This window comes from Haemaphysalis longicornis, unplaced genomic scaffold, assembly GCF_048455015.1.
Source record: "Haemaphysalis longicornis isolate Haplotype H1 unplaced genomic scaffold, Haemaphysalis longicornis Haplotype H1 scaffold_14, whole genome shotgun sequence".
In the NCBI taxonomy this organism is placed as follows: Eukaryota; Metazoa; Arthropoda; class Arachnida; order Ixodida; family Ixodidae; genus Haemaphysalis; species Haemaphysalis longicornis.
In genome coordinates, this window is record NW_027526245.1 from 56,631,057 (window position 1) to 56,641,585 (window position 10,529).

Consider the following 10,529-nt stretch of genomic DNA (forward strand, 5'->3'; position numbering starts at 1 on the left):
GTCACTTAAAACAAAGAGCTTTCTTTTTCTCTGTTCCTTTAAGCTTCAATACTACCACTGCACTATGAATCGCACCACAGTGAAGATTACGAAATGCTTTAGGGCAACTACGGATCTCAATAATGGTGAAGTTCTTAACAAGCACCGTTTTTGCTCCGCTTTCACCAGAAAAACACATAAGCCGCACATAACCCACAACTACGTTCTTTTCCAGAGCCCTACCAGTAGGCTGCCACTATGCAGTGACAGCAGTACAAAATTTCTCCTATCTAGTACAAAGTTCTAATAAGGAAACTAAGCAACGTGGTAAACTTGAGATTTAAGTAGATTTAACTCTGTTTGTATATTTGATTTAGATTTAGTAACTTCGATTTAGTAAAGTTTATACCACAATTCTTTAGGGAAAACAAAATTTTTCTTGGAAATATTTTTTTGTGAATATATTGAATTCGCTTCAAAAATGACAAAAAGTAAATTTAACCAAGCTCGAAGGTGAAGATATCTAGCCAGAAGTGGTTGTTTTTTTTTAATTAGTTTCAGCACTTCGCCCCTATATCCTGAGAGAGCGCTGGTAATTTCCGAGCAATACCTTTAATTGCATCAAACATTGAACTCGTGGATTCTGGTTGCGTACCTAAAGGTGACCAAAAAGTGTATTGCTATAGGTGTTATTTGAGGCTCATTTATGCAGTGAAACAAATGCCAGAAGAAATTTATCTGAAGAGAATTGCAGAAAAGAAAGCACTAAGCACTGTTTTTCCTTAAGCCCCGTCTACTAAATGACACCACTAATGTGAAAGGCTTCTTCTTTACACACTCCGTTAAGTGTTTTCGAGTTTAATTATTTCACCGAGAACATTGGATTCTTGTTTGTATAAACCATTTTAAAAAGCTTACAATTCTTTAAATTAGTTCTTTAGACCCCACATTTGCTGATATGATCGCAGGAGAGAAACCGCATACTGAAACAATATTTCGCTACCTTAAGCTGTATATATATCTGCACAAAAAGAACCCCCGAAACCCGTCCTACATGTTTTTTAATCGAATACAGAAATGGAAACAGGCAATTTTTAGAACAGCTGTAGTCCTCGTATGCAACCTGCCTTCTTAATACTAGCAATTGCACTACACACAAGTTAGACACAATGAAAATTAGGTAGAAATTTGTGAGGGTTTCGCGAAATAAGAAATGCGAGATAAGGTTTTCTTGCACTTACCCATGACCAGTAGCAAAATTAGTGGCGACATATCGGTTTTGCAGAAGTCTGATGCGTTCTTTACTACTACAGGGTTAAATGCCAGCCTATTCCCTTTACAATACATCGTTTCCGCGCAGCTCAATCTAGGCTCGTTGTTATTCGCCGCCATTACAATGAACGTTGCACAATATTTTTGCTTCCAAACTGCCTTTGTCGGAGCCCATTGTTTTGCCGAAGCATATGAAAGCACCTTCATTTCGCATCCACGTGTGCACTTTGCCTCAGTACGAATGGAGAGTGCAGGATATCTCCAATCTCCAATCTCCTTTCGTAATCTAATCTTGGATTGCTCAGAGTATTTTTAAACGTGTGATATGTCGCACAAATAAAAACGTAAATTCTAATACTGGTGGAAGCTTCCCTTAAATATACGTTTGGGTAAAGTAACGCGACACCTTGTCTACGCTTGGTCCGGGCAAATTAGGAAAACGCATGCTTGTTTGCGTAGCCAAAACAAGCAAACGAATAAGCCGGTAAATGCACATCACCAGCTACCCATCATAATCCTCTTTCATTGTGCAAGTTCGAGACAAGATACAAAGAATGTCCTCAACCACTGACGAGTTGCACATGCGGAATTTAGGTGATAGCCATGTTATGAAATGGTTTGCTCTTTGGCTTGAAAGTTGAATGAGCGCCATGTACAGACGAGAACACATTCGTCTGTAACAGTGGATCAGCGGGCCGTGGGCTGCACAGGCGACGCAATGTTCAAGATAGATTCGCTCTGCACGATGGCGGCCCTTTTTACGAAACTAGCTTGCCTTTCTCGGTGTTTGGCTGCGGCATAAATAGAGTATGCTCCCACCGCAAAAACGCTGCTTACGCCCCTGGGCGGTAAGGCACCGGCCGCGACGGTCCTGCTTCCCGCGCCGCTGGTGCGTCATACTTTGTCTGCTGCGTTTTTGTTCAGCAAAAACTGTGTGGCGTCATCGTTCTGTCAACCTGCTTCGCATTATCTCTTGTAGCGCGCTGCAAAATTATGCACCAGCGTTTGTAATTGGTTGATGGCGGCAACTGTTGGATTTTTGAGAGCTACTGTTACCTTTAAGGTGGAAATGTTTGAAGACAAATAATACATTGTACAGAGCCTGTTATTGTTATTGCGTGATATCGTTTTCTATTTTCTCGAACACAGAGGACATGCAGCTGGAGCACAACTTTGTTGGCATATATTTTATATGACAAAGGTAATAAATATGGTTATCAAAACTATGATATAACGAAAAGTGCTTACAATTGTGATTCAGTGAACGTTCAAAGTGCTTGAGTGAAACTGGCAATAAAAAGAGCCCTTTGCCATTTCCTGGAGTCAAAAGAATTTAGAGCAAACCCATACAAGATTTTGCATGACTGCACCGAACTGTGAATGGCGAATGATGGGAAAGCGAACTAAGGCGAATTAACCTGATATAAATGCAGGACAACTGAATTACGAAGGCACGGGCAGATAACAGGAATCTATGTGAACTAAACGAAATCGAATAGAATTTGAAGATATTTGCAACCCTTTTTTAACCTGAGTGGCATCACATAGGGAATAGTGCAGTTCGCTTTTTGAAAGCAATCATTATAATTATTTTTGATACGCCATAATACCTAATTGAAGCACCATTGCCTTCTGGTTTTCCTTTCAACTGACTACCGGAAGATAAAAGTAAATAGCCTCTGTGTATGCTGTTCGAAACAGGAAGTCATGAACTGCCTGTTTGTTTCTTCACTATATACAAAATAAAGCGATAGCAGATCATGCTACGTCACAGCTCTGAAAAAGTAAACTGCACTTTTTGTCTTCAACGACGCACATAAGGAGCAAAAGTGTATTCCCATTCTTGATATTTAGGTGTCATTGTAATATGTCTTCTTCCCCATCAGCATTCATTTAGAGTTCTATCCTAAACAGCTATATAAGCATTTTAATCACCCTTAATTGCCTTGCAGGGTGGTCACACAACTATGCAACATCATCGCTCTGAGTTAGTTCAGCTAGTACTATTTTCCATATTTTCCCTCACTCGACCGCAGTGAAAGTCACTTGGGTATCTTTCGACTTAAGGTACCGGGCTCCGGCGGTCAATCCGGAGCCCTCCACTACTGTGCGCCTCGTCGCCTGTGTAGCGTCAGTGCCTTAAAATTTGTAATCAAACAAAACAATATCCCTCGCATACATAACTGACGTTATTATGATAACAATAAAACTGCGCGAAAGGACGGGACGGAAGAAGAGGACAACAAACCAGGCGCAGACTCACAACTAAATTTATTCAGAAACAGCCTACGCACCTATATACCCTTCCGTGCACATGCGCACAGTGGCATGCGTTTAATCACAAGGACGCGTTTAAAAATTCATACTCACTACAATACAAAGATAGTGACGCTTCGCTAACGCAGTTATCACCATTTTTTCGTATATGAAAGGCCTCTATTAGTTCCCTTGCCACCTTTTCCTTGCTCCGGCCCAGCACTGTGGTTTTTTCCAGTTGCGGTTTGCAGGACTTGTTTTCACAGTTCTTGCAGTGGTGCGGAAGGTGCGAGCCAGTTCCATTCTTTATTGACAACTGGTGCTCTCTTAGACGGTCGTTCACACATCGGCCAGTTTGGCCAATGTAAACCTTCCCGCATACAAGCGGAATCATGTATACAACCCCAGTTGCGCAACCCACATACGGTGTGGTATGTCCCTTCAGGCAGTCTTTTTTGTTGTCCGGTCCTCTCAGGATTTTGGGGCACAAACTAGCCAACTTCCGGGGGGCAGAGAAGAGTACCGGCACTCTGTGCCTGTTGGCTACATTTTTGAGGTTGTGTGCCACCCTGTGAACATAGGGTACAACCACCGGTTTCTTGCGCTTAGGGGTGTCCGTCGTGTATGCGGCCCTGCCCTTCACCCTCTGTAGCAACGACTCGGCTACCGCTGTCAAAACGACCACAGGAAAGCCAGCCGTCTGCAGCCTGGCAACCTGAGCGACGAAGCTCTCTTGCACCCTGTGATGGCATGACTTCGTCAGAGCACCTTGTAGACAAGAACACGCAATGGCCCTTTTAACAGTCTTGGAGTGCGCGGAACCATACGGAAGCAGGCCTTTCCGCACTCTTGGCCGGTACAACCAACAAACGTGGTCTGATAAAAGCGTCATGTTAATATCTAAAAACTGCAGGCAGTCATTGTGAGGCAGCTCATGGGTGAAAGATAGACCTTTCCCCAATCGCCTAAACTCGCCTAAAATCTTGTTAGTAGCGTCCAGGTTAGTTAATACCGGTGATGCCTTTACAAAAACCAGGAAATCATCGACATATCTAAAAACTTTAAGTACTATTTCTTCTTCAAGGTCACGCTCTAGATTTCGATCAATACTGGCCAAGAAAATTTCACAGAGAACAGGCGCCACGCATGATCCTATACACACACCCCTTCGCTGCACAAACAACTCGTCGTTAAAAGATACAAATGTAGACTGCAGATAAAATTCAAGCAAAGTCATAAAATTGTCTACAGTCAAGCCAAAGGCATTCTGGCAAGAAACAACGTTACCCTCTTCAATGCATTCTCTTACAGCAAGGAACAATTCTTTGTGCGGTATAGAATAAAACAGATCGGTCACATCCACCGAAAACGCAGAGCCGACAGGCGGGCCTTCTTTCAAAAACGAGACAACCTCCAGTGAATTTTTGGTCGCGAAAGGATCCTGCAACTTAAGTGCACTGAGCTGTCTCTGCAGGAACCGGCTCACGTGGCACTACCACGTGCCTCTCTCGCTAACAATGGACCTAAAAGGAAATTCATCCTTATGGGTCTTAACAGTGAAAAAAATATTAAGGCTACCGCTTTTACATCCATTAATCGACTTTGCAAGCTTATCAAGAGACAGTTCCTTGCATAAGGCCAAAGCACTTGCTTTTACCTTCGAGGGCACCGCCTTCCTAGGTGAGAAGTTCTTTTTCACAGCTTGAAGGGCCTTTTCACAGTACGTTCCAGAAGGAAGGACAACGAACCCTCCGTCCTTGTCAGCTTGCAGCAACACAAGGTCGTTGTTCTGGAAGTACTTCACGACGCCTTGAGTAGACCCTGCAGGCGCTGTAGACTCCTTTTTTATGTAGTCGTTTTGACAGCGGTAGCCGAGTCGTTGCTACAGAAGGTGAAGGGCAGGGCCGCATGCACGACGGACACCCCTAAGCGCAAGAAACCGGTGGTTGTACCCTATGTTGACAGGGTGGCACACAACCTCAAAAATGTAGCCAACAGGCACAGACTGCCGGTAGTCTTCTCTGCCCCCCGGAAGTTGGCTAGTTTGTGCCCCAAAATCCTGAGAGGACCGGACAACAAAAAAGACGGCCTGAAGGGACATACCACACCGTATGTGGGTTGCGCAACTGGGGTTGTATACATGATTCCGCTTGTATGCGGGAAGGTTTACATTCGCCAAACTGGCCGATGTGTGAACGACCGGCTAAGAGAGCACCAGTTGTCAATAAAGAATGGAACTGGCTCGCACCTTCCGCACCACTGCAAGAACTGTGAAAACAAGTCCTGCAATCCGCAACTGGAAAAAACCACAGTGCTGGGCCAGAGCAAGGAAAAGGTGGCAAGGGAACTAATAGAGGCCTTTCATATACGAAAAAATGGTGATAACTGCGTTAGCGAAGCGTCACTATCTTTGTATTGTAGTGAGTATGAATTTTTAAACGCGTCCTTGTGATTAAACGCATGCGACTGTGCGCATGTGCACGGAAGGGTATATAGGTGCGTAGGCTGTTTCTGAATAAATTTAGTTGTGAGTCTGCGCCTGGTTTGTTGTCCTCTTCTTCCGTCCCGTCCTTTTGCGCAGTTTTATTGTTATCATGGAACACCAACTAGCCCAACAACGTGCTTTACATAACTGACGTTGTGGATACCGTGAACGGTGTCCGATAACAACAGTAGAACTGCAGTGTGTAATACAGAGAATCCCGCAATGAGCAAACGCGCATCTACGTTCTATCTAAAACGGGTGAAAACAGTTCTTTCAAGGTAAAAGAACTCCGTACTCATAAGCGGAAGACGCCCTCAGTCTACGGCACCGCCGGTAATGATAACTAAATGAACAAACGAAGAAAAAAAGGAAGAAGGACAAACTGAAGCGCTGATTAACAACTAATCTCTACTGCACAGGCACCAGAAAGAACGAGCCTGATACTGCTTCAAGTCACTACAAAAAAAGAAAAAAGAGAGACCCCTAACAAATTAGTGAGCTGGCGTGCCACTTATTGCACTCAGAACCACTCTCTCGCTAACAAAAGTATGATGATGGTTGGGTTTTTATGGCGCAAGGCCGACTAAGGGCAAAGAGCGCCAGTGGAAAGTTTGTGTAATGAAGTGAAGTGGTTACAAAAAAAGTGTCAACCGAACATAGTAAAATCAGTTACAGGTAATGGTGATGGCTGGTGTATAGGGCGAGATTTGATTATGCGTGATAGGAAATGAGGTATAAAAACTTAACGTCTGACAAATACTCAAACACACGTTTCGCAGAAACAATGGCTTCGTCACCTAGAAACAGCGATGGATGTAGTGGTATATCTTGTCTGTAGAGTTCTCTGAAGTGTTTGTGTCGTGTTGTGTGAAGTGCCTTGGATGTGATTAGTATGTGCACTACGGATAGGGCCTCTCCGCACCTGCTGCACAGAGGTCTTGGTGATGCAGTGAGAAGGTGCGAGTGCGTTGCATGAGTGTGCCCTATCCGTAATCTGGCCAAGGCGACTTCAGTGTATCTATTGTTTGTGTCGGTGGTGTATGGTCCCAAGTGTGGTTTTATTACCTATAACTTGTTGCCTGTCTGTTCACTCCGGTGTGTTTGCCATTTTTTGCGAAGTTGTTGTCTGATGTGTGGTTTCACGTCGGTGTAGCGTAATGTGGTTATGTCTACTGCATTCGAGAGTGTAGCAGCAGCAGCCATTCGATCCGCTGCTTCGTTCGCGGCTATACCACAGTGGCCAGGGACCCAGCAAAGGACTAGTTCAAATTTGTGGACATACACAGACATAATACTCTTGACTATTAAATTTATAACATAATTTTTTTAATACTTTGTTGACGACAACGCCCGCACAACACAGAGAATCTGTATATATAATGGATTGTGGGATGTGGCTTTGAAGGATATGATTAACAACCAGAAGTACACTATAAGCCTCTGCCGTAAAGATACTTGTATTACTGTTAAGAGTTCTAGTGACACTAAGGCCGGGCCCATGCGCCGCGCAGGACACCGAGGTGGAAGTTTTAGAGGCGTCCGTATAAAATTCAGAACATTGGTACTTCTGCTGCAAATACAAGAAGTGCTGCAGAATTGCACATGTGGGAGCTCGGTTTTTATCTACATCTGTGAATGATGTGTCGCATGACACAGGGCGGAGATGCCATGGTGCTCTGAAATCTGTTACAGAACTTTGGATGGTATCTAAAAAGGAGACAGCAAGCTCTCACGCTTCCTCTCTAACTCTGTAAGAGAAGGGCGCAGAGAACGATGGTCGATTTAAAAAGAGTTCAGTCATGGAGGTATCATGAAAAACTGATTTAAAAGGCTGGTGAGGCATGGATGAAATTTTAAAAGCATAAAGGAGGTATGTGTATGCTCGCTGACGTTGTAGGTTCCATTTGTTGCAATCTACATACAGGCTTTCGACTGGACTAGTCCGAAAGGCGCCACACGAAAAGCGGAGCCCTAGATGAAGCACAGGGTCCAGCATTCTGAGGGATGTTTTAGTGGCTGACCCATAGACAACGCTGCCATAGTCCAATCGTGAACCTATCAAGCTGGTGAAAACACGCAACAGAAGTTCTTTGTCAGCACCAAAAGAGATGTGCGAGAGAACCTTCAGGATATTCATTGTTTTTAAGCATTGATGTTTTAGTTGTTTTATGTGTGGGATGAATGTGAGTTTTTCGTCAAAGATTATACCTAAAAACTTGTATTCCTTTTTTACAGGAATCGAAACACCGTGGAGTTGAATGTCTGGATCCGGTCGGATGCCACACCTCATGGAAAACAAGACAGACGTGCACTTCCCTGGATTAAATCTAAAACCGTTGCTATCTGCCCAACCAGCTAGCTTGTTAACACCAAGATGGACCTGGTGCTCACAGACAGACAAGTTACAGGATTTAAAGGAGAGCTGAACGTCGTCTACATAGATTGAACAGGAAATCGACGGTGGCAGCGCCTTCCTAAGGGAATTCATTTTCACAATAAAAAGGGTGCAACTTAAAACTCCACCTTGCGGCACTCCATTTTCCTGCACATGAACGCTAGAGAGTGCAGTTCCAACTTGCACACGAAAGGTTCTTTGAGACAAGTAGCTGGCAAGTGTGTTCATCATGTTACCTGCCATGCCGAAGGACTTGAGGTCGCTTAGGATGCCATACCGACACGCGGTATCACACGCTTTCTCTAGATCAAAGAATACTGTCATACAGTACTGCTTATGGAGGAAAGCATCTTTTATATACTCCTCTAATGCAACGAGTTGATCGTTGGTAGATCGCCCCGCCCTGAAGCCTGCCTGGCAGCTCTCGAGAAGACCATTGCACTCTAAGAAGTACACGAGTCTCCTGTTTATCATCTTCTCAAAGAGCTTACACAGGCAGCTTGTAAGGGCAATGGGACGATAACTGGCGGGAGAGGAAGGGTCCTTCCCTTCCTTTAGGATAGCCACTACTATGGCCTCTCTCCAAGAGCGAGGAATGTGCCCCGAAAGCCATATGTTGTTGTATAGATGAAGGAGTGTTTCAAGAGTGTCTGGGTGTAGGTGTTGTATCATGGTGTATGTAATCTTATCTGCGCCTGGAGCTGAAGGTTTGCACGTGCTCAGGGCAGCCCTCAACTCATAGAGAGTGAATTCAGAGTTGTAAGAAGTTTTTGATTTTTCTTTGTCGTGTAAGGGCTTTTTTCGGCAGATGATTTGTGTTTCATGAAAGTGTTTGTGTAGTGTGCTGAGCTGGACACGTGTTCAAAGTGTTGTGCAAGCGTGTTGGCCTGGTCTTCGAGTGTGTCCCCTGTTGTTCTAACCAGGGGCAGGCTGTGTGTCTGTCGTCCTTTTAGCTTGCGCATCCGTTTCCAGACTTTGTGAGTGTCGGTGTATGAGTTGATGGAAGTGAGGAAGGCGCGCCAACTCTCTCGTTTCGCCTCACGACGCACACGCTTCCCAAGAGCCTTTGCCCGTTTACAGGAAATGAGATTATCTGGCGTGGGGTACCGGCGAAGGACACCCCACGCCTTGTTCTGGGCCTCTCGCGCCCGCCTACGGTCCTCGTTCCACCAGGGCCTCCTTGGGTTGCGGGATGCACTGGAGGCCTGGGGCATGAACTTTTCGGCGGCATCGAGTATGTGTGCCGTGACGAGTTGGGCTGCTTCCTCCACGTGTAGGTGTTTTATGGTTGTGTGGTGTAGTTTAGATGTTTCTGTGAATGTACTCCAGGTTGCTTTTGATTCAATAAACCTGTTCTGTGGAGATGGAATGCATGGGCCTTTACCTATGTACGTTAGGGAAGTGGGGAAGTGGTCACTACCATATGGGTCCGTGCCCACGCCCCACTCAAGACATGGAAAGAGAATTGCAGAGCCAATAGCCAAGTCAAGATGCGAGTATGTATTGTGTCCTAAGTTATGGTATGTCGGCGGTTTTTTGTTGAAGAGGCATGCTCCTGAAGATGTGAGGAATTTCTCTATCAGGCGACCTCGGGCATCCATTCTAGAGGAGCCCCAAAGAGAGTTGTGCGCATTAAGGTCGCCTGTTAGTATGTATGGTTCGGGCAGCTGGTCGACCAGTGCCTCGAAGTCAGAGCTCGAAAGTGCATGATCGGGAGGAATGTAAATGGAGCATACCGTTATCAACCTAATAAATATTATCGTACGGATTGCTACAGCCTCAAGGACAGTGTTCAGAGTGACAGGGTGGCAGGCTAAGGATTTCTGGGCGACAATTGCCACACCTCCTGAAGAGTGTGTGCAGCCAACCCTGTCCTTTCTGAATCCCATGTACCTATTCAAGAAATTTTTTTGTTTAGAATTGAGCTGGGTTTCCTGGAGACACATGATACTTGGATGATTGGCATGCAGTATCTCATACACATCGTCAAGATTTTTAAGGAGGCCTCTGCAGTTTCATTGGATGATGTTTTCATTTCCCATTGTTTAAATTTAGGAATAACTGGAGTGTGTGTGTGTGTGTGTGTGTTTTTGTTCATGTGTCGTCTTTCGGGGCTGTTATTCTAGGACTTCTAGGCCTTTC

The 10,529-nt window shown here is 44.8% G+C and overlaps 1 long non-coding RNA gene across 1 annotated transcript in view; it reads right to left on the bottom strand.

Moving 5' to 3' along the window:
• LOC144165118 (uncharacterized) overlaps positions 1-1,350 on the bottom strand; it is a 50,830-nt gene extending 49,480 nt beyond the window's left edge. Inside the window, exon 1 of the long non-coding RNA XR_013321372.1 lies at positions 1,221-1,350. This is a non-coding gene — a long non-coding RNA (uncharacterized LOC144165118). The remainder of the gene's footprint in view (positions 1-1,220) is intronic.
• Between the last annotated feature and the right edge of the window lie 9,179 nt (positions 1,351-10,529).